This window comes from Somniosus microcephalus, chromosome 5 (genome assembly GCF_052327205.1).
Source record: "Somniosus microcephalus isolate GS21.2 chromosome 5, FLI_Smic_1.0, whole genome shotgun sequence".
In the NCBI taxonomy this organism is placed as follows: domain Eukaryota; kingdom Metazoa; phylum Chordata; class Chondrichthyes; order Squaliformes; family Somniosidae; genus Somniosus; species Somniosus microcephalus.
Window position 1 is genome coordinate 198,683,799 of NC_140991.1, and position 21,026 is coordinate 198,704,824.

A 21,026-nucleotide genomic window follows, 5' to 3' on the forward strand; every position below is an offset into this window, starting at 1 on the left:
GGGGTCTGTGACTGGCTGCTTAGCCTGTTTGATGATACTACTGTTGCTGGACACTGGAGATTTGTTTGATTTGGGCCTAGAAATTGGGTCTAGCCCCGCTTGGGGCGTTAGACTTGGCGCTGTGCAAAGTTTTGCGCTAGGCGCAATTTAGCGCCACCTAGCGCGATATTGGGTCACAGCGCCCCTAAGTTGATCGCGGCGCAAAATCAGGCGATGCACGGTAGACTTAGGGCGCTAACATGGCGGCGCTACTCAATATTGGGGCGGTCGGGTGCAGCGCAGGTGCAGTCAATCATCGATGATCACAAGAGAGTCAGGAGCCGGCCAGCTCTTAAAGGGATGGGTCCAGAAGGATCAGCAGCCACACTCTGCGCCCTGCAGAACTGAATTTCGGCGCTGTGTTTTGTTCTGCGCTTCAAACTTTCTGAGGATGGAGAGGGCAAGGCAAAGAGCAGAGCGCTTCACGGAGGATGCATTGGATGCAGTGGTGGGCGGGGTGGAGCGCCGTCGAGCGGTCCTGTACGCGGACAATGGCAGGAGGCCTAGTTTGCAGGATTACCACAGAGCATGGAGGGACATCACTCAGTGGGTCAACTCCAGCAGCCTGGTGGTCAGGACTACATTGCAGTGCCGCAAGAAATTCAACGACCTCACTCGGGTCGTCAGGGTGAGTGTTTTTTTGCCAGTCCTATTCATGCCTTCATCTGCACCTGACTTTATGGCCAACGGGTGCGCCATGCCCCAGTGGCCATCTGCGAGCACGCACCCATGGCCCTTTCTGGGAACACACTTGCACAGACAGATGACACCATGATGCCAGGGCTTATCCACCAAGGGGGGCATGACATGACAGATGACGCCATGATGCCAGGGCTAATCCACCAAGGGGGGCATGACACGACAGATGACGCCATGATGTCTCATAATTTCCTGTCCTTTCTCTTGCAGTACAAGCTGGCAAGGAACCGGTGACAACAGATCCAGACCGGGGGAGGAACTCCAAACCTCCAGAACCTGACGGACCTGGAGGAGCGAGTGCACCAGATTGTTGGCGGCCGCCTGACTGGTCCTGTCACCACTGGAGCAGCCGACCCCATTGTGCACGGCGATGGTAAGATTATGACCTTTTTGATCTGTGCCCTTCCACCGGCATGCTTTTTCACAGTGGACCCATGTCATAGCATTGCACCAATCTTGCATCCCTTGCTGCCAACCTCTCCTCTCGCTAAAGCCACTCTTCAACCTCCCTGCTTTCAGATGCAGCATCACCAGATTGGGAGCAGGGCCCTCAAGATGCCAGTCCCACCGAGTCCGGAGGCGACCAGCTGGAGGAAGCCGGACCTTCCGTGCCAGCCTCAGGGGAGGCACGGCAGCTTCAGAGTGGGGATAGATCTTCCCTGGAGGGGAGCGGGGGGGTGCCTCTGATGAGGAGCCAGTTCCATGAACCAGCGGGCTGCACCAATGCAGGGGGGGAAGGGAAGTTCGGGGGCCACCTTCCCGGAGACCTAGTCAGGCCACCATGACTGCTGCACAGAGCGCAGAGGAGGTTCGGGCCCTAGCTGAAATGGGCGCCCAGGCTCGGCTCAGGCACAATGAGCTGATTGCTGCAGTGGGAAGGCTGCCTGAAGCCATTGACACAATGGGAGGGAGTCGCCAGGACTTCGGTGCAGCACAGGAAAGGAGTGCGCAGGCCTTCTCCGCTGCACAGGAAAGGAGTGCGCTGGCCTTCTCCGCTGCACAGGAAAGGAGTGCCCAGGGCTTCTCCGAAGCACTGGAAAGGACTGTCCAGGGCTTCTCCGAAGCACTGGAAAGGACTGTCCAGGGCTTCATTGAAGCACTGGCACCTGCCACGCAGTCACTCGCTAGCCTCATGCAGGCACAGATTGAGGCCACGCGAGCACTGACTGCTGCCACCGTTGAAGGATCAGGTAGGATTACCCGGGGCCCTTCCAGCACCACAGCAGGGCATCAATCTGTGGGCCAGCCGATTGGGGCGCATGCTGCGCTGCTGCCCCGTCAGAGTGCCAATGTGTCGCACGGCCACGGAGCAGGTGTCCGCTCTCAGGATGTCAGCATTCCTGATGCCACCACTGGCACGTCACCACTGCAGCTGTCACCACCTGCTGGACAGACTGCATCCACCCATGAGCAGTTGGAGCAGTCAGCCCCCGGGCCCTCCAAGCCCAGAGGTCGTCCAGCCCGTCCCTCAGGGGCTTCTGTGCTTTTGTCCACTCAGCAGGCCTCCCCCAGCCTTGATGCAGCCACTGGGGTCCAATTACGGAGGAGTTGCAGGGAGGGAAGGGGGCGTTCCAGAATGAGAAGTCGAAGCCCATCAAGGGGTCAAAAGTAGAGGGAGCCTCGTTGACGGCGAGGTTGAACATTTCAAGGCCCTCTACAGCTCTTGTGAATGACGGGGATGTGTTGGTTAATGCCGCGGGTTTGGCAGACATTAAAGTTGTTTTTCCTTGCTGATGTGTTAAATCCTTAGTTATGTGTTAAGCCGTTACTTTTGTGTTAAATCCTTAGTTATGTGTTTTGCCGTTACTTTTGTGTTAAATCCTTAGTTATGTGTTAAGCCGTAACTGAAGTGATATCTCGTTAGTTTTGCTTTCTGTTGCAATTGCTTTATGAAGTTGGAAGGCTCCACTTTTTTGAAAATAAAGATTTTTTTTTATTTACACTGTATATCTAAACTATTTACACTTAATCTGTCCTTCATAGGCTTTGGGTGAACCGGACGGTCCTCTCCCAAACACACCAAGCAATCCGTCAGTGGGGCCCAGAAACGAGTCGTTATGAGCCTCTGACGAACGGCCCTTCCACTTTCGGGAACCCTCCCGCCTTCCTCCTCCGCCTCCTCCCCCGCCGCCGCCTCCGCATCCGCCTCCTCCTCCTCCTCCTCATCTGCTGGGCCTTCAAGCTCGGCTGGCATTGGCTGGGTGCGTTGGATGGCGAGGTTGTGGAGCATGCAGCAGACAACGACGATGTGGGCGACTCGCTCCGGCGAGTACTGCAGGGCGCCCCCCGAATGGTCAAGACATCAGAACCGCTGCTTCAGCACGCCGATTGTGTGCTCCACAGTGTTCCGCGTCGCCTGATGGCTGGAGTTGTAGTTCTCTTCTGCCTGGGTGCTGGGCGAACGTAGCGGTGTCATAAGCCATGGGCACAGAGGATAGCCCTTGTCTCCGAGAAGCCAGCCTCGTGGGTGAGCCGGGGCCTCAAAGGTCTGCCACTGTGGTCTGACGCAGGATGAAAGCGTCGTGGCTGCTGCCAGGGAATTGTGCGTTGACCGCAAGGATCAGCAGCCGGTGGTCACACACCAGCTGTACATTAAGGGAGTGGAACCCCTTGCGGTTGCGGTAATCCTCGGGATTGTTCACAGGCGCCCGCAAAGCCACATGCGTACAGTCAATGGCACCCTGCACCATGGGAAAGCCAACTATTGCCGCGAAGCCTTCTGCACGCTCCTGCTGCTTCTCCAGTGTGAACGGGAACAAAATAAATTGCCGCCGCCTGTTATATAGGGCATCTGTAACTTGGCGGATGCAGCAATGCACCGCAAACTGGGAAATGTTAGCTATGTCCCCAGTCGCGGCCTGAAAGGAGCCGCTGGCAAAGAAATTGAGGGCAACAGTAACCTTTACAGGCACCGACAGAGATGTCCTGCACCGTATGCGCGGCAGAAGATCATCCTGAAGCAGCTGGCACAGCTCAGTCACCACCTCCTTATGGAATCGCAACCTTCTGACACACTGCTCCTCCGACATGTTGTGGTAGGAGGACTGCTGTCTGAAAACCCTCGCTGCGTAAGGTCTGGTGTGGCGACGTCTGTTGGCCCTCCTCCGTCTGGCCACTCCTGGCCCTCTCTCCCTCCGTCTCTGTGCCCTCTCAAGATGTTCTAGCAGCAGGTTGTTCCCTTGCAGAGCAGCCCCCATAATAAGAGTGATGAAAGTAAAGGTTGTAAGCTCTTACCAGCAGCTAGGTAATGTTGACAGGGCTAAAGGTCCTCTGGCACCGCTGGTTGAATGGCAATAAGGCTCTAGCACTTCAGCTGCTCTACTGTACCAAACCAGCCAACAAGTTGCGTTCACAAAAGGCCTGACGTTTTCAGACCACTGGTGTCCCCTTTAAACAGCACCCCCCTACTCCGAGAGTGCCTGGGGAACGTTCCAGTGAGCTGTCACTATTAGCGTCAGGCGCAACAGAGGCGGGCGCCACCCAATTCCCGGTCCGGGGCGCTAAAAATGCGTTGCACCATGGAATGACGTCATGATCAGCCTGCGCCCGCGAGCGCGCTAAGATTTAGCACCGGCACAAAATGCATGGTCAATATGGGGCGAGGCGCTAAGCGCCTTGCGCCCGCCCGGAAATTGGCTAGCGCCCCACTTCTCGGCCTCTTTAAGCGTTAATCGGTGGCACTAACAACCGAATTTCTCCCCCTTGGTACCAGGGAGAGCTGAAATTCACCTCCACGTTACACACTGTGGCACTCCAGGGCACTATCCCTTTTGCTGAGCATTGCTGCATGCCTGTGAGATGGTGAAGCCTAGTTTCAGGCTGCAGCTGGCCAATACTGTTACTGCACATGCCAGTCCTATGCTGCATGCTAGCTTACAGCGGTTGGCATGGCTCTGCATCTACCCCTCTGCTGACCCAGACCTAGTGAAAATAGACCCCATGGTCATTGTCATCAATTATAACTCTGGCCTGAGTGCACAAAACGACGAGGGAAGAGGATCCAGGGAAAGAAGAGGTCATTTAAGGCAAGTTTTTTTTTTACGTAATAAAAAATGTTTGAGATCCTGTGAGCAACATTTAGCACAGAGCTCCTCAAACTGTGGGGCACCCTCCACTGATGAGGCACGTAGTGAGCTCAGTCGGATGCGCAAACTGTGGGGGGGGGGAGAGAAATGTGATGCACAATAGCAACAGCAGGGAGACTCACAAGCATACAACAGCCATCCTTCACCCAAACCAGGTGGGTTGGGGGCATCTGGAATGGTAAAGTGTTAAAAATCTGAACCCAGACCTGAGTCCGCATCCAACCCGCCCACCTCCGGTTTTAATGGAGGTGGGATGGGGGGGCAGGCAGCCAATCTGCTCCCAGGAGGCGTGTCCTCTATTTAAATATTATAATAAAGCTGGAAGCCTCTGATTTAACCTCCATTTCGAATTCCATTTTAGCTGGTTGGGTTTTACACGCCTCGTGAAACATGCCAGCTAAAACAAGGTGAGGACTGCTGGATCCAGGAGGTAAGTGCCTTTACACTTAGCTCCTGAATCCAAGGTCCCTGCCTCACCCACCCACCGTGAGGCCGCCGAAGTCCATGGGATCTCCCCAGCCCTTTCCCCCCACTCCTCCAGCCCTCCCTGTGCTGCTCCCGGCACCCGATCCCTTCAGGCCCCTCCCCCACTCGTCCGGCTGGCCCGCGATCATGATCTTATGGAGTCCCCCACCCCGCTCTTCCTCCCAGCCAGCAATCACAGTTTTGTTGACCGACCCCCCCATGCTCCTCCTGGCCTGCAATCTTTCATCAACTCTCCCCCGCTCCTCCAGCCCGCAATATTTCATCGACCCCCCCCCCTCTGCTCCTCTGGCTGCTGTAGAAAATACGGGGTGTGCTTTTGGTGTAATGGGGTTATTGTTCCTGGCCAGTCAGAAGTATGTGAGCTGCTCCAGAGCCCCGTGCAGTTTTGAATCGCTCCCCTTTTTCTGGTTCTGACCACCGGACTTATTTCAGTAGCGGTGTAGACAAAACGAGACTCGTGGTTGGGTGCATAGAAGACCAGTATTTATTGAAAATAAAGAATAAATTGCTGTACAGTGAAAATAATAGTGAATACAGCACACCTATACTTAATACAGCACACCTTTACTTAATACAGCGTACTTTTACTTAAGACAGCACACTTTTGCTTAATGGGAGGAGAAACGAAGGTGGGAAAATTGACTAAAATTACTATTTAACAAAATTCCCCTTTAATTACCACCCCTATTACCTATCTAGGTTGCCTTGTAATGGGCCAGAAAGTTTTATGCTCACCAGTAAATGCCTGCTCCGTGCCCCTGCGGTCCTGCCTTGGATTCTTCACCGCCCCGAAGTAGAGATACCCCAGTAATTCAAAAGTAACTGCTGGTATTCCACTTCTTTGGGCGGGCTGCTGAACTGTTCCTCTTGTAGGCAGGGCACAGAGGTGAGGCGGCAGAGAGAGAGAGAATGGCTTCCTGAGGGGCTATCTTTATACCCCATTGGGAGCCGTTGTCTTCGCGCCCAAATGTGGATGTATCTGGGCTATACAAAAGGGACCGAACTGTCCCCATTGACTGTAATGGGTTTGAATGTGTTACCCATTCATTTTAACTGGTTTGCGACCAGTTTGAAATATCTCACTGACTCCTTAAGTGTTCAGTCAACAGCACTCAAGTGGTTTGTAAACAATCCATTGTCCTGCGGTCACCGCCCAACCGCAACTGATTGACAGCTTTAAGTACTTAAGCCCTTAAGTCAACATTGTAGAGGGCTTATAAACAAACAACCCTTTGTCCTGTGAGTGAAACTTCCTAAACTGCAGTTGATTGACAGTTTCAAGTACTTCAACATATTCACACAGGCTGGTGTTTTCAAATCCTTTTGTCAGCCAGCGATGGGAGATATTCAGGCAGGCTGCCTTTGTCTTCTGCCACGAGGCCTGACAGCCATTTTAATACCCTGGGTTTTTAAGGTATATTCCACCCAGGTTTTCTTTAATCAAAAAAATAATCTTCGGGGGCTATAGAAATTTTCCAAAATTCTTGCGAACCTTACAGTCCCCCATTGGATACTAAAACTTGCTTGTAGTATCCTGTTTAAAAGTGAGCAATAATTTCTGACCCCCACAAACAACCTTCCCTCATACTTATCTATATCTATCTCTGATCCCCCGACACCTCCATCTCCCCTACCCAGAGAGAATCGCAGTACACGGTAGGCATCTATCGATAGAAAAACATGATTAGTTACAATAATTCAAATGTGGAGGGGGTCCAATGCCCCTGCACCACTGAGTATTTACAATAATTCAAGCATGGAGGGGTCCAGTATCCCTGCACCACTTGTGACATAGTTGTAACACGATACAACATCTTTAATGGGATTACCACCAAGCCAAAACATCTGTTAAAAATACAAATGGAAGAAAACGAGCTTCCTTTTTTTATAATGCAATTGTCTGACGCTTTAATAAATGGCACCATTCTTCAGCCATAAATGTATTTCAAACTTTCACAATCTATGGACACAACAATTCATAAGCATATGCAATTTGTTCAATTGACTCTAAACAAGTAGTACAATCTCACAGTTAGGAACTAAATTCACACATTATTTCCTTTGGCGTTGGGACCAGTACATAATACAAAATATAAAATAATTAAAAAGCTTTTGTAAACTCTTAATCTTAATCTGGATTTCCAACAACAGTTTAATAGCTGTGGGCATCTGCTTCCTGCAGACCCCTCCCTTCGTGGGCTAGGGGTGCTCCCTTCCCCGAACATCCAAAGACACGATGGTCTTCTGCACCTCCCGAAACTCTGAAAAAGGCTTAAAAAAACCCCATCTAGCCAGGTTCCCTGGCTCGGGGGAATGTGATCGGGTCCCGCGACCTCGGCTCAAATAGACAACACTCTGGAACGGTACCATACTTAAAACTTATACTCTAATAATTAACACTACCGAATTGCAATATAAGATTAAAATGAACACATTCTAACTTAATCCTCTATACACGTTATTTGAACAAAGCTATATACAAGCGCCGCCCATCTCTGGGTGGCCAGCCAAATCCCTGTTTGGACTGTTGCAGGCTACTCCCTGTGGCGTGGCTGGACTGGTCCCAACTTCCAGTCCCTCACAGCTTATGGCTGCTGGTTGGGGACTTCTGTCTTTTGGCTTCTCCCTGACTCGGGAGACCGCCCTATTCCACTGGAAAGTGGGTGACCATACTTTCTTGGGCTGGGGTACCCGAAGAGACCTCCTAGGGAGTGTTGCTGGTGGGGCTACCCTGGTGAGCAGACCCTTAGCTTGGGTCACACTCCTTGCTGGCTGCGGACCTTCTCCATCGGGTCCCTCCCTTCCCAAACCTGGGCTGGGGACAGGCAATCCCTTGCCACCGGCTGCCGGTGGCTGAGAGTCTTCCCCTTCAGGTCTAAATCCTGGTTCCGGCTCCTCCCCGGAGTCCCATAAGAGAGGGGGAATCGCTCGGGCCAAGTGCTGGGGAACTTCTCCTCTCACGCACGTGACTGCGCCTGCGTGTTCAGTCTGTGTGAGTTTACGCGCTGCAGGCTGAGGATTTCTATTCTCAGGTTCAATCCCAGCTGCCCGTTTCCCTGCCTCCGGCTTAAACAACCTACACTGGTCATGAATGGCTCCTCCCCTAACACAAGCCACAGCGCCTGCCTGTGCAGCCTGTGAGCTTGTACCCGCTGCAGGCTGAGGATTTCTGACCTCAGGTTCAATCCCAGCTGCCTGTTTCCCTGCCTCCGGCTTAAACAATTTGCATTGTTTAATATAACTCGCAGCCTTCCAGTAACCCTGTTCTGAACTCTTTTCCCTTACCAGGGCAGGCTTAAAGGCAGAATCTTGGGCTTGGACCTGCTTTTGGTCCGGGGCCAAAACTATCCCCTGTGTGCCTCCCTTGTCCTGGATTGCTGCTACCAGACCTGCTCTACAGGGGTCCCAGAACTCTCCTTCCCTGTCCCCCTGCATGGCCACCTCATTGGTCTTGTGGTTATCCTCCCATGTGGTATGGAGGGATCCTAAACCCATGGCCAAAGGTATTGACCTTTCCCCAGCCTGCTCGTTCCCTGTGGATCCCATTAAGCTAAATGGGACCTTGTTAGACCGGGGTGAATTGGTCAGGTCTTCCAAATGGACCACCATGCTGGAAGCTCCAGTGTCCGCCGAATATCTCCCCTGCACCGTCTTCACCCCCATCCTAACATAGGGCCTGCTCCCCTCAGCATTTTCGCCGGGACACAGGTCGACAGGCTGCGCTGGCTCTAGTCATTGCTGGGAGTGGGATGGGGCAGACGGGGTCAAAGCACTGGTGGTGGCTGCTACTCTCCCCTGGCCAGTCAGAAGAGACCGTAGGGACTGTAAAAATGACTCAATCGCAGCGGGAGGGATATCTGGCCCTGCCTTTTGGGCTGGGGCTGTGGGGTCCTTTCCCTTGTTATCCTTCCAGGGATTCTTACAGTCTTTTCTCCAGTGACCGTCTTTCCAGCACCCATAACAATTTAACCTAGCCTGGGAGGGACGGTTCCCCTCCTGGTGCCACCCTTTCTTACTTTAGCTCCCAGGTTTAACCTCATGGACTTTACCCTTGGGTTGGGGCACCTCGATACACCTGATGTTTCTAAAGGCTACAGTGAGCCGGCGGATCACCGCTTCTTCAGTGGTCTGGGGGTTTCGGGGGTCAAACCAAGCCGCGACCTGGGCTTGGATCTGGGGTAGGCTGTTTGTCATAAGACAACGGAGCCAGTGAGTCAATTGGACTGGGTTCAGTGCTGCCCGCCCTGGCATGCACGGGCATGCGCTCTGGTAGACTGGCCACAGCCTGTCTGCGAATGCCTGCGGGGACTCCCCTGGGAGCTACACCGTTCTTTCTACCCGGGCAAACGGACTACCATCATTGAGTCCCATGGCCTCCAATATCTCATTCTTCAGATCCTCATAATCCTTCTGCCCCCTTTTGCACTCGCCAGATAGGGCCTGGAGGAGATCACCTCCCAGGGAAAACAGCAGCATTATTGCTTGCACTGCGTCATCGCAGTCATTAACACAAGCTGCTTGTTCTATCTCCCTGAAGTGCAGTGAGGGGTCTCCCTTTTTAGCGAGCTTGGGGATGTGGCTAACCATGTCCCTGAGCTGGTGGGTGGCATACGGCACCACAAACTGATTCTGGATGGCCCCTGGGTCATCGTCCTCAACGGGTGGACCATACCTCTGTTGTCGGAAGGGGTACACTGGTCCTGGTCCTGGCCTATCTAGCAGGGCCTGCTGTGCTTCCTCTACCACCTCATCCTCCACCCCCCTTTGCTGCCAGAGCTCCTGAAAGCTCGGAGCTGTGGGTGGCGGTCGTGGGACCTCTGATTCCCTAACCAACCTTGTTCTGGGTGTTGCCTGTGGGACGGTTCTATTTGGGTTGTCGGTAAAGTCCGACTGGCCTATCTTCGGGCTGATAAGACATATCATCCCCTTTGCCCTCTTTAAAGCCATATTCAAGCTTTCTATCTCTTCCCTACAGGGGCCATGATCTGCTTCCTCAAACCCTTGGTCACAGGCCAGCTTTATACGCTACCTTTACCTCCCTAACCTTTTCCTCCTGCTCTTTTACTTCTTGTATGAGGTGGGCGTTTTCCTCCTGCACCCTCATCTCATTGCTCTTGGCCTCTGCAACTAGGCACTTCAGGTACTCTAGTTCGTACCTCATGTGGCTTTTGCCCTCACTAAGCTGGTCCACCAGGCGCTCTATCTTGGCCTGATATTCTTCAATCTCCATTTCCCTATCCCAACTCTCTGCTCTAACTTCCCTAAGCCTGCGGGAACCTAACCACAAACAGATCAGTGGGATAAAAAGAAAACCAATAACTGCTGCTCTCTCCAGACCCAGACCACCGTCTGCTGCATCGCATACTGTTGCCAACGGTCCTGCCGCGGTCGCCATTTTTACACCCCATTGGGAGCCGTTATCTTCGTGCCCAAATCTGGATGTATCTGGGCTATACAAAAGGGACCGAACTGTCCCCATTGACTGTAATGGGTTTGAATGTGTTACCCATTCATTTTAACTGGTTTGCGACCAGTTTGAAATGTCTCACTGACTCCTTAAGTGTTCAGTCAACAGCACTCAAGTGGTTTGTAAACAATCCATTGTCCTGCGGTCACCGCCCAACCGCAACTGATTGACAGCTTTAAGTACTTAAGCCCTTAAGTCAACATTGTAGAGGGCTTATAAACAAACAACCCTTTGTCCTGTGAGTGAAACTTCCTAAACTGCAGTTGATTGACAGTTTCAAGTACTTCAACATATTCACACAGGCTGGTGTTTTCAAATCCTTTTGTCAGCCAGCGATGGAAGATATTCAGGCAGGCTGCCTTTGTCTTCTGCCATGAGGCCTGACAGCCATTTTGATACCCTGGGTTTTTAAGGTATATTCCACCCAGGTTTTCTTTAATCAAAAAAATAATCTTCGGGGGCTATAGAAATTTTCCGAAATTCTTGCGAACCTTACACTGCTCCCGGCCCCCAAGCAATCCCTCTCTCCCTCCTCTGTGTGGCCTAGTGCTGCAGGCCTACACACCCAGAGCCAGCCAGCCTTTCAGTCTGGCTGGCTGCAGGTGGGAAACAGGGGCTTCCTATACAAATCAGGCTCTGCCGGTAAATTCGACATGGCCTGCGGGAAACCCATTCTCCCGGGTTTCTCGACTGCATCGGAGCCCCCCCCCCACCTCCAAACTGCCTTCCCCATTAGAATTTAGCCCATTGCCTCCAATGAGAAATAGGAACTGAGCTCAGTCTCCAGTGCAAAATACTCCCTGATTCATGGCGACAAGAGAACTATAGCCACATGAAGCACTCGGGCTCACTGCTCACAGAAAGATGGAGCTTTGACACCTCTCCACCCTCTGGGGGGAATTTTAACCTAAAAGTACGGGTGGGTTAGGGGCATGTGGGAAGGTAAAGTGTTAAAAATCTGAATCCCGACCTGAACCCGCCTCTAAACCGCCCACTTCAGTTTAAATGCAGGTGGGATGGGGTTGGGCAGCCAATCCGCTCCCAGGAGGCTGGTCCTCTATTTAAATATTATACTGAGGCTGGAAGCCTCTGCTTTTACCTCCATTTTGAATTTACCTTTAGCTGGTCGGGTTTTACACACCTTGTGAATCCCGCCAACTAATGGAAGGCGAGGACTGCTGGACCCAGGAGGTAAATGCCTCAACACTTATCTCCTGGATCCAGGGTCCCTGCATAACTCACCACCTCCACGATCAGACAACCCCCACGAGGTCTCCCACCACTCCTCCTTCTCCCACCCCCTGCTCCTCCAGCCACCGATCTTTTCTGACACACCCCCTGCTCCTCTGACCCCCTCGCTGTGCTCCTCCCCACCCCCGATCTCTTCAGACACCCTACCCGTGCTGTTCCCAGCCCCCGATCTCTTCAAAGCCCCCCCGAGCTCCTCCCAGGCCGCGATCTCTGCCTCCCCCCACCCTGTGCTTCTCCCAGCTTTCAATGTCTCCCTCCCCACCCCCCATGCTAGTCGCAGCCCCCAATCTTTGCCTTCCCCACCCCCCGCTCCTCCAGCCACCCCTCCCCGCCGCCCCCCCCCCGGCTCCTGATTCTCTTGCGATCCCTCCCTACTCATCCGGCCAGCCCCAGCCCCCGATCCTCTTCCAATCACCCCCCCTCCCCCACCGCTCCTCCAGCATCCGATCCTCTTGTGATCCCCCCCACTGTGCTCCTTCGGCAGCCCCCCACCTGCCCCCACCTGGCTCCCATGCGATCCCTCCCACCCTCCTCTCTGCGGTCTAGTGCCGCAGGCCTACCTGCCCCCCATGCTAGTCCCATGGCAGCCTCTCAATCTGACTGGCTACAGGTGGGAAACAGAGTCTTCCTATGTAAATTGGGCCCTGCCGTTAAATTTGTCAGGGCCTGCGGGAAACCCGTTCTTCTAGGTTTCCCGACAGCTTGGGTGCCCACACCCCGCTCCCAACCCGCCTTCCCCATTAAAATTCAGCCCTCTATCACCATTCACACATCCAGCTCATCACACTCAGCTCATCTGCTTTATTTCACCCATTTATTGATAATAATTAATATTGCAAAAAAGCAAATATTTGTTATTTGCAAATACTCTCTTATTTAGTGGCGATCTACACGAACCGCTACATTGGTGACCCAACTATGTGAGTACGGGAGCTCATCAATTCCAACGCTACAATTGGTGAACCCGTATCTGTGAACGATTTTCATGGTAGCAACGCGCGCCTGAACCTCGTCTTCCCACAAGACGACCAACGCACAACCGACGAACAACCACGGAACAGCAACCGCCTCACTCCGCCAAAGGCGACCCCGTCTTTGCAAACGTATTCGCAAGGTAAGCGCAGCCTGGAGCAGATCCCGTTTGACACGGACAAAACTCAACCGGACCCCGTTTTTTTGTGAACAATTTTCACAAAAGAAGCACACCATGGAAGCACCAGCCGTTTTGCTGTCGCTACCGCAATCCAGGGAGCCACAGTCTCCCTCATGCTTTATAAAGGTAGAAGCCCCGTTCGACGAGAACATCGATGCGGCGCCGACCATGCACTTGCTTACAGTCCCTGTACTCGTCTCTCCTGCCGCCACACGGATCGTCCGCCTCTACGTCCAAAGCAACAGCAAGTATAAATCTCTCCAAGCGCGGGGTACAGCATGTTCAGGCCCACAAGATCAGAGCGCGCCCTGCGGGGATACCACAAGGACTCACCCCCACGAAACACGAGGACGCACTCCTCGCGTACGAGAACCCATCCCTTGTGAACCACAAGGACCCATCCCTCGTGAAAAATGACGACTCCTTCTCCGCCGACGATGCACCAGCCCTTCAGCCTGCTGGTTGTGTTACCTACTACACGATTCGGCGTGAACAAAAAGTGTGCCGCCCTCCCGGCTGTTTTCTCCTAAATCTACAACTGTTACAAGTGTTGCCGCCCTCCAGGCAGAGTTAACCCCTCCTGCAAGCAACAACAACCTGGACTGTTGCCGCCCTTTCTCCAGTTTTCCCTTTAACAAACGCAAACATCTACTGAAGCTGCACACATCGAGGACGGGTCCAACGGGCATCCTGCGGCCGCGATCAGCCACGTGAAAGTTGCTAGCCTCACCGATCACAGGTTAACGCAGTAACTCTTCACCCTCTGTTGTGTTAACGTCGTAGCACTATGGCACGCACCGTTCTGCATGTTCCAGCCTCCTGAAGGTTTCGCTCACCTGTCGGCGAGTTCACTCACCTCGCCTGTCAAGTCCTTCTGGAACGTTCCTGCAGAGTTTGTTATAACAAGGACTTGTTCCAACATCAACAGAATCATCGCCCACGTCCGCCCAACCTGCCTGTCACTCTGACAAGGCCTGCTGTTTCGCACGTCTCCACGGTCCTTCGCCTGACGGATACACTTTATTCGCCACGACACGCGTACAGATCCCCTCACGAGCAGCATCTTCGGAACTCGCTCGCCAAGCCGAGACAGCACGACCGCCGAGACCACCAGCGTCAGACCATCTCATCCTTGGACTTTCATTAAAGCAAATTCTGGGGGGGCCCATGTGGCGGTACCACTGGTTGTGCCTTACATAAAGACACATAATTCCCTTTAACTTACCTTACTGTATGTTTAACTTACCTTTTGGGGCCGTTGCCCTTTTAACTTACCTGTTGGGGCCATTGCCCCTTTAAGACGCGCCCTAGCACGCTGAGGTCGTGCGGCGGCTGCCGGCCCAACTCGGCCTTCCAGGACGGCCGTCGGCACAGCCCGGCCTAGCATCTTCGGCCGCATCGGCCAGCCGACGGGAGCAACGCGATCTTCCGCTCCCGCGGCAAGCACCGGCTCAGCCTGGCCTCCAGCTCCCGCTCCCGCGCTCGCGACTTCGGCCTCAACGGCCAGCGACGCAACGACGCGCATCACGTGACGCCCTAAGCGCGGGAAACGCGAACAACGTGATGGCGTCACAACACAAACGTGATGGCGTCATCACGCTCTCCACAGGACTGCGAACTCAGTCCTTGTGGAGTCCCCACTGGGACAAGACCTATACCACGGTGCTCCTACAGTCAGCCATCTTACCTGCCATCTTACCTGATGTAATTAGTCTGTTCCTGTAAATAAACAACTTGTTAATAGTTCGTCGAAGTCAAACTCTCTTATTTAGTGGCGATCTACACGAACCGCTACACCATTGTATTATTTGAAAGAAGAGCAGGGGAGTTATCCCTGGTGTCCTGGCCAATATTTATCCCTCAATTGCCATAACAAAAACAGATTATCTAGTCATTATCACATTGCTATTTGTAGGAGCTTGCTGTGCACAATTTTGGCTGCCATGTTTCCTATATTACAACAGTGACTATACTTCAAAAAGTTCTTCATTGGCTGTAAAGCGCATTGGGACGTCCTGAGGTCGTGAAAGGTGATATATCTTTCTTGCTTTTCATTTAAATGGATAGAGAAACATGGTCTGCGGCTTTCTCAATGTTCCCTGTGAATGGGGCTCAGCCAGACCAAGGAATTAACCCAAAAATTCCATCGCTGGTAGTGGAGGGAAAATGAAGTACACAAGAGCCTGAACAGGGAAATACAAGTGTTGAAGACAAAAACTGGTGGTACATTTCTAATGGCTCTGGACACCTTCTCTCCTAGAAAATTTTAAATGGCGTCGAGGTTTAGGGCACAGTACCGCGGTTGGATTTCCCTCCTGTCTGTCCATGTCACTGATGGTTCCCTGTGGAAGTAATATTAGGCCCCAGGATGTGGTGGTAATGGCCCTGAGGTGCTCCCTTGTAACAGCCTCCTGTTTTTCCATTCCGCCACCAGCATTAGCTGCTGAAGGCCCCAGTCTCAGCCAAGGTCTTCAGTGGGCTTTCTATTATAATCTTCAGGGCGCTTCTTCCCCTTTACTCTGTTCCCAACTCTTCTGATGCTGACAGCCCCACTGCAGCACCGGTAGAATTTCCTTCTTCTGCATGGCGGGCTCCCTCTTGGTGGTGATGATCCCACCAGGTGGCTCCCATCTCTACCACATGACCCCTGATCCAGGAAAATGATTTGTGCTAACAATGGTGTCAGAAGGGCTGGTAAAGGTCCTACCCTGCTGAAACACTACTGCTGCCAGGAGGACCCCAGCCACTTCCTCCTCCTGCAACCCCTCCCAGTTCACACTGGCTCTCTTCTCCCCCTCCCCCCTCAATTCAACCTGGCACATTCTTCATCCTCCAGCATAGTTCAAGCTGGCATCTTTCCCCATCCTTAATTCAAAACAGCACTCTCCCCCTCCCCCTCCCACTTCATACTGGTATTATTTTCCCCACAGTTTATGCTTGCATTCTTCCCCCTCTTGATTAATTAGGCACCCTCCTTCCATCACCCCAAAGCACTGCTCCCAGCCTTTCCCCTCTTCCTCACCACAGACCACTCCCAGCTGCTGAACTCTTCCCTCTCTCCTTCACTTCCCATCCTTCCCTTTTCCTTTCATTGCTGCCTATTTCCCTCTTCCCTTACTTGTTGTCTATTTCCCCACATTCCCTCTCATACAGTCCCACCCTCCCCCTGCCCCCTCAGTGTGACTATTACTAATGAAAGGAATTCTGGCTGTTGAATACTGTGGGTGGAAACTAATGCTCATCCTCATCTGTAATTGTCTTGTGCTCTTGAGGTACTTGCAGATGCATACATTAAGGATGTTACAACTTTGGTACATTTTTACGGCAATTGGATGGTTGAAAGGGCTGGGAGTCATCCCTCTGTGGAATGACATAAGAACATAAGAAATAGGAGCAGGAATAGGCCACTTGGCCCCTTGAGCCTGCTCTGCCATTCAAGAAGATCATGGCTGATCTTGGGCTCAAAGCCACTTCCCTGCCCACTCCTCATAACCCTTCCTTCCCTTATCTTGCAAAAATCTGTCTATCTCCACCTTAAATGTATTTAATGGCCCAGCCTCCACGGTTCTCTTGGGCAGAGAATTCCACAGATTTACGACCCTCTGAGAGAAGAAATTTCTCCTCACCTCAGTTCTAAAAGGGCGACCCTTTATTCTGAAACTATGCCCCCGAGTTCTAGATTTCCCCACGAGGGGAAACATCCTCTCTGCATCTACCTTGTCGAGCCCCCTCAGTGTCTTATATGTTTCAATAAGATCACCTCTCATTCTTCTAAATTCCAATGAATATAGGCCCAACCTGCTCAACCTTTCTTCATAAGTCAACCCCCTCATCTCTGGAATTAACCTAGTGAATCGTCTCTGAACTACCTCCAATGCAAGTAAATCCTTCCTTAAATAAGGAGACCAAAACTGTACACAGTACTCAAGGTGTGGTCTCACCAATACCCTGTACAGTTGTAGCAGGACTTCCCTGCTTTTATACTCCAACCCCCTTGCAATAAAGGCCAACATTCCATTTGCCTTTTTGATTACTTGCTGTAGCTGCATGCTAACTTTTTGTGTTTCATGCACAAGGACCCCCAGGTCCCTCTGAACTGTAGCATTTTGTAATCTCCCTCCATTTAAATAATAATTTGCTTTTTTATTTTTCCTGCCAAAGTGGATAACCTCACACTTTCCCACATTATACACCATCTGCCAAATGTTTACCCACTCACTTAGCCTGTCTATATCCCTTTGCAGATTCTTTGCATCCTCTGTACAAATTGCTTTCCCACCCATCTTTGTATCATCCGCAAACTTGGCAACATTACACTCGATCCCTTCATCCAAGTCGTTAATGTAGATTGTAAATAGTTAAGGCCCCAGCACCTATCCCTGTGGCACCCCAATAGTTACCGTTTGCCAACCGGAAAATGACCCATTTATCCCGACTGTCTGCTTTCTGTTAGTTAGCCAATTCTCCACCCATGCTAATATATTACCCCCAACTCCGTGAGCTCTTACCTTATGCAGTAACCTTTTATGTGGCACCTTATCGAATGACATAAATGACACACCACTCCTAATGTTAAAGTGGGCATTTATTATTCATACTATAAATAGTGAAACAGGATCTCAAAATACTAAAACAGCCAAAGAAGATTTTTACAAATTTCAGCCCATGAAGGGATGAAGAAAGAGTTTTGGTAAGATAAATGCAAAGAATTATCAGATATTTTGTAATCTATTGGGTTTATGACATTTATCTTTTATTGTCCATGGTAATCAAAAGTTCATGAGATTGGAACCAAGACTAAAAAGAAAGAAAAGAAAGACTTGCATTTATATAGCAGCTTTCACGACCACTGGACGTCTCAAAGCGCTTTACAGCCAATTAATTACTTTTGGAGTGTAGTCACTGTTGTAATGTGGGAAACACAGCAGCCAATTTGTACACAGCAAGGTCCTACAAACAGCAATGTGATAATGACCAAATAATCTGTTTCTGTTATGTTGATTGAGGGATAAATATTGGCCAGGACACTGGGGATAACTCTTCGAATTAATGCCATGGGATCTTTTACGTCCACCTAGAGAGCAGACGGGACCTCGGTTTAATGTCTCATCCAAAAGACGGCACCTCCAACAGTGCAGCCCTCCCTCAGCACTGCACTGGAGTGTCAGCCTAGCTTTATGTGCTCAAGTCCCTGGAGTGGGACTATGAAGCCACAACCTTATGACTCAGAGGCGAGTATGCTACCAACTGAACCACAACTGACTAGACTGCCAGTTGGGTCTTTGAGAAGGAAATAGGCAGCTAAAGTGAAAATAACTGGAAATCTGTGAAAACCTTAGGTTTTCTGGAGTGAATGGTGATACACCTGAATGAAAACAATATTTCTATTGCTGATTTACATGCACTGTTGCCAAGATTTTGCTAATATTAGCTGCATCAGTGCCTACAATGATAAAGAGGGATACCTGTAACATCAGCTAACATTGCAAATCTATTTTGTTTGGCAGCATAAAGCAAGGTTTAGCCCTGCCACATCAATATGTGTCCAAAAATGTAAATCTTGTTCCGGTGTATTTTTGCATGCTCCATCTCTGCTGTTATCCTTTCAGTGGCTGTCAGAAAGGACTTGCATATGATACCGGCCATCCCTCTCCAGTGTGCAATTTCAAATATTGGCACATTTCTAATACTTATAATGGCATAAAGATGAGGCAACAGGATTGTTTCAACATCCTCAAGTTAGGGAGGGGAAAGCCAAGCATGGGTTTCTACTCCTGATCACTACCTATCCACTCCTACTGGAAAGAACACATGATTTGGCATCAAGTGACAGGGTGAGGCTCAGCTGTGATGCCTTCCACAGTCAAACAGGCTGCTGACATTCATTGCTTATACTCATTTGTGTGAGGTACCAGAAAGAGGCCAGCATCTGTGAAACTGTGGGGGGGGGGGATTTTAACCCCAAGAACGGGAGGGTTGGGGGCAGGTGGGTAGTTAAAATAATTGATTTATCGATCACGACTGCAACCCGGCTCCAATGCACCCACTTCCGGGTTGAACAGAGGTGCATTTAGATGGGGGCTTTAATTAGTGCAGGCGGGCGGGTACTTAGTGCAGCAATTAACGTCCTTAGGGGACATTAATGAGATGTTTTTAAATTGAATTTAACTTAGGTTTAAATTTAACGTGCACAGCACAGGTTATCTGGGGCTCAGGAAACTGACCAGGGAAATGGAGGTGAGTTTGAGCCGCTGTTCAACTGGGTATTTAAACTTGTGATTGCTCCATCTGAATTAAAGCTCACTTATTGCAGCTCCTGTCTCAGTTCCCTCTGGCAAAAGTTTGGCAGAGAGTTCTTCTGTGGATACAGCTTTTTCTCAATTTTGGAAGCTTTCAAACTGGCAAGCTCAAGATGGAGGCACATTGGATGTATTTGATGGTAAATCAGAAGAGGAAGCCTATCATCATTCACGGCAACGACCAACATGCTGTGGTGGGATCAGCACATGCACAGGAGGGAGGTACACAGGAGGGAGGGGCACAGCGGGGAGGGGCACAGGAGAGAGGGGCACAGGAGGGTGGAGCTCAGGATGGAGGGCCACAGGAGAGAGGGGCAAAGGAGGGAGGGGCACAGGAGGGAGGTGCACAGCGGGGAGGGGCACAGAAGAGAGGGGCAAAGGACGGAGGGGCGCACGAGAGAGGGACACAGGAGTGAGGGGCACAGGAGGGAGGGGCACAGCAGGGGGGCACAGCAAGGAGGGGCACAGCAAGGAGGGGCACAGCAAGGAGGGGCACAGCAAGGAGGGGCACAGCAGGGAGGGGCACAGCAGGGAGGGGCACAGCAGGGAATTGCACAGGAGGGAGGGGCACAGCAAGGATGTGCACAGGAGGGAGGTGCGCAGGAGGGAGGGCACAGGAGAGAGGGGCACAGGAGAGAGGGTCACAGGAGGGAGGGGCACAGCAGGGAGGGGCACAGCAAGGAGGGGTACAAGAGGGAGGCGCACAGAAGGGATGTGCACATCAGGGAGGCGCACAGCGGGGAGGGGCACAGGAGAGAGGGGCACAGGAGGGAGGGGCACAGCAGGGAGGGGCACAGCAAGGAGGGGTGCAGGAGGGAGGTGCACAGGAGGGATGTGCACATCAGGGAGGCGCACAGCGGGGAGGGGCACAGGAGAGAGGGGCACAGGAGGGTGGAGCTCAGGATGGAGGGCCACAGGAGAGAGGGGCACAGGAGAGAGGGGCAAAGGAGGGCGGGGCGCAGGAGGAAGGGGCAAAGTGGGGAGGGGCACAGGAGAGAGGGGCAAAGGATGGAGGGGCACAGGAGGGAGGGGCACAGGAGGGGGTGGCGCAGGAGGGGGGCGTAGAGTGAGGGGCGCAGGAGGGAGGGGCACAGGAGGGAGGGGCACAGGAGGCATGGGCACATTAGAGGGGCACAGGAGAGGGGGCGCAGGAGGGAGGGTCACAGGAGAGAGGGGCGCAGGAGGGAGGGTCACAGGAGAGAGGGGCAAAGGATGGAGGGGCACAGGAGGGAGGGGCACAGGAGCGAGTGGCACAGGAGGGAGGGACACAGGAGGGAGGGTCACAGGAGAGAGGGGCAAAGGATGGAGGGGCACAGGAGGGAGGGGCACAGGAGGGAGGGTCACAGGAGAGAGGGGCAAAGGATGGAGGGGCACAGGAGCGAGGGGCACAGGAGGGAGGGGCACAGGAGGGAGGGTCACAGGAGAGAGGGGCAAAGGATGGAGGGGCACAGGAGCGAGGGGCACAGGAGCGAGGGGCACAGGAGAGAGGGGCAAAGGATGGAGGGGCACAGGAGGGAGGGGCACAGGAGGGAGGCGCACAGGAGCGA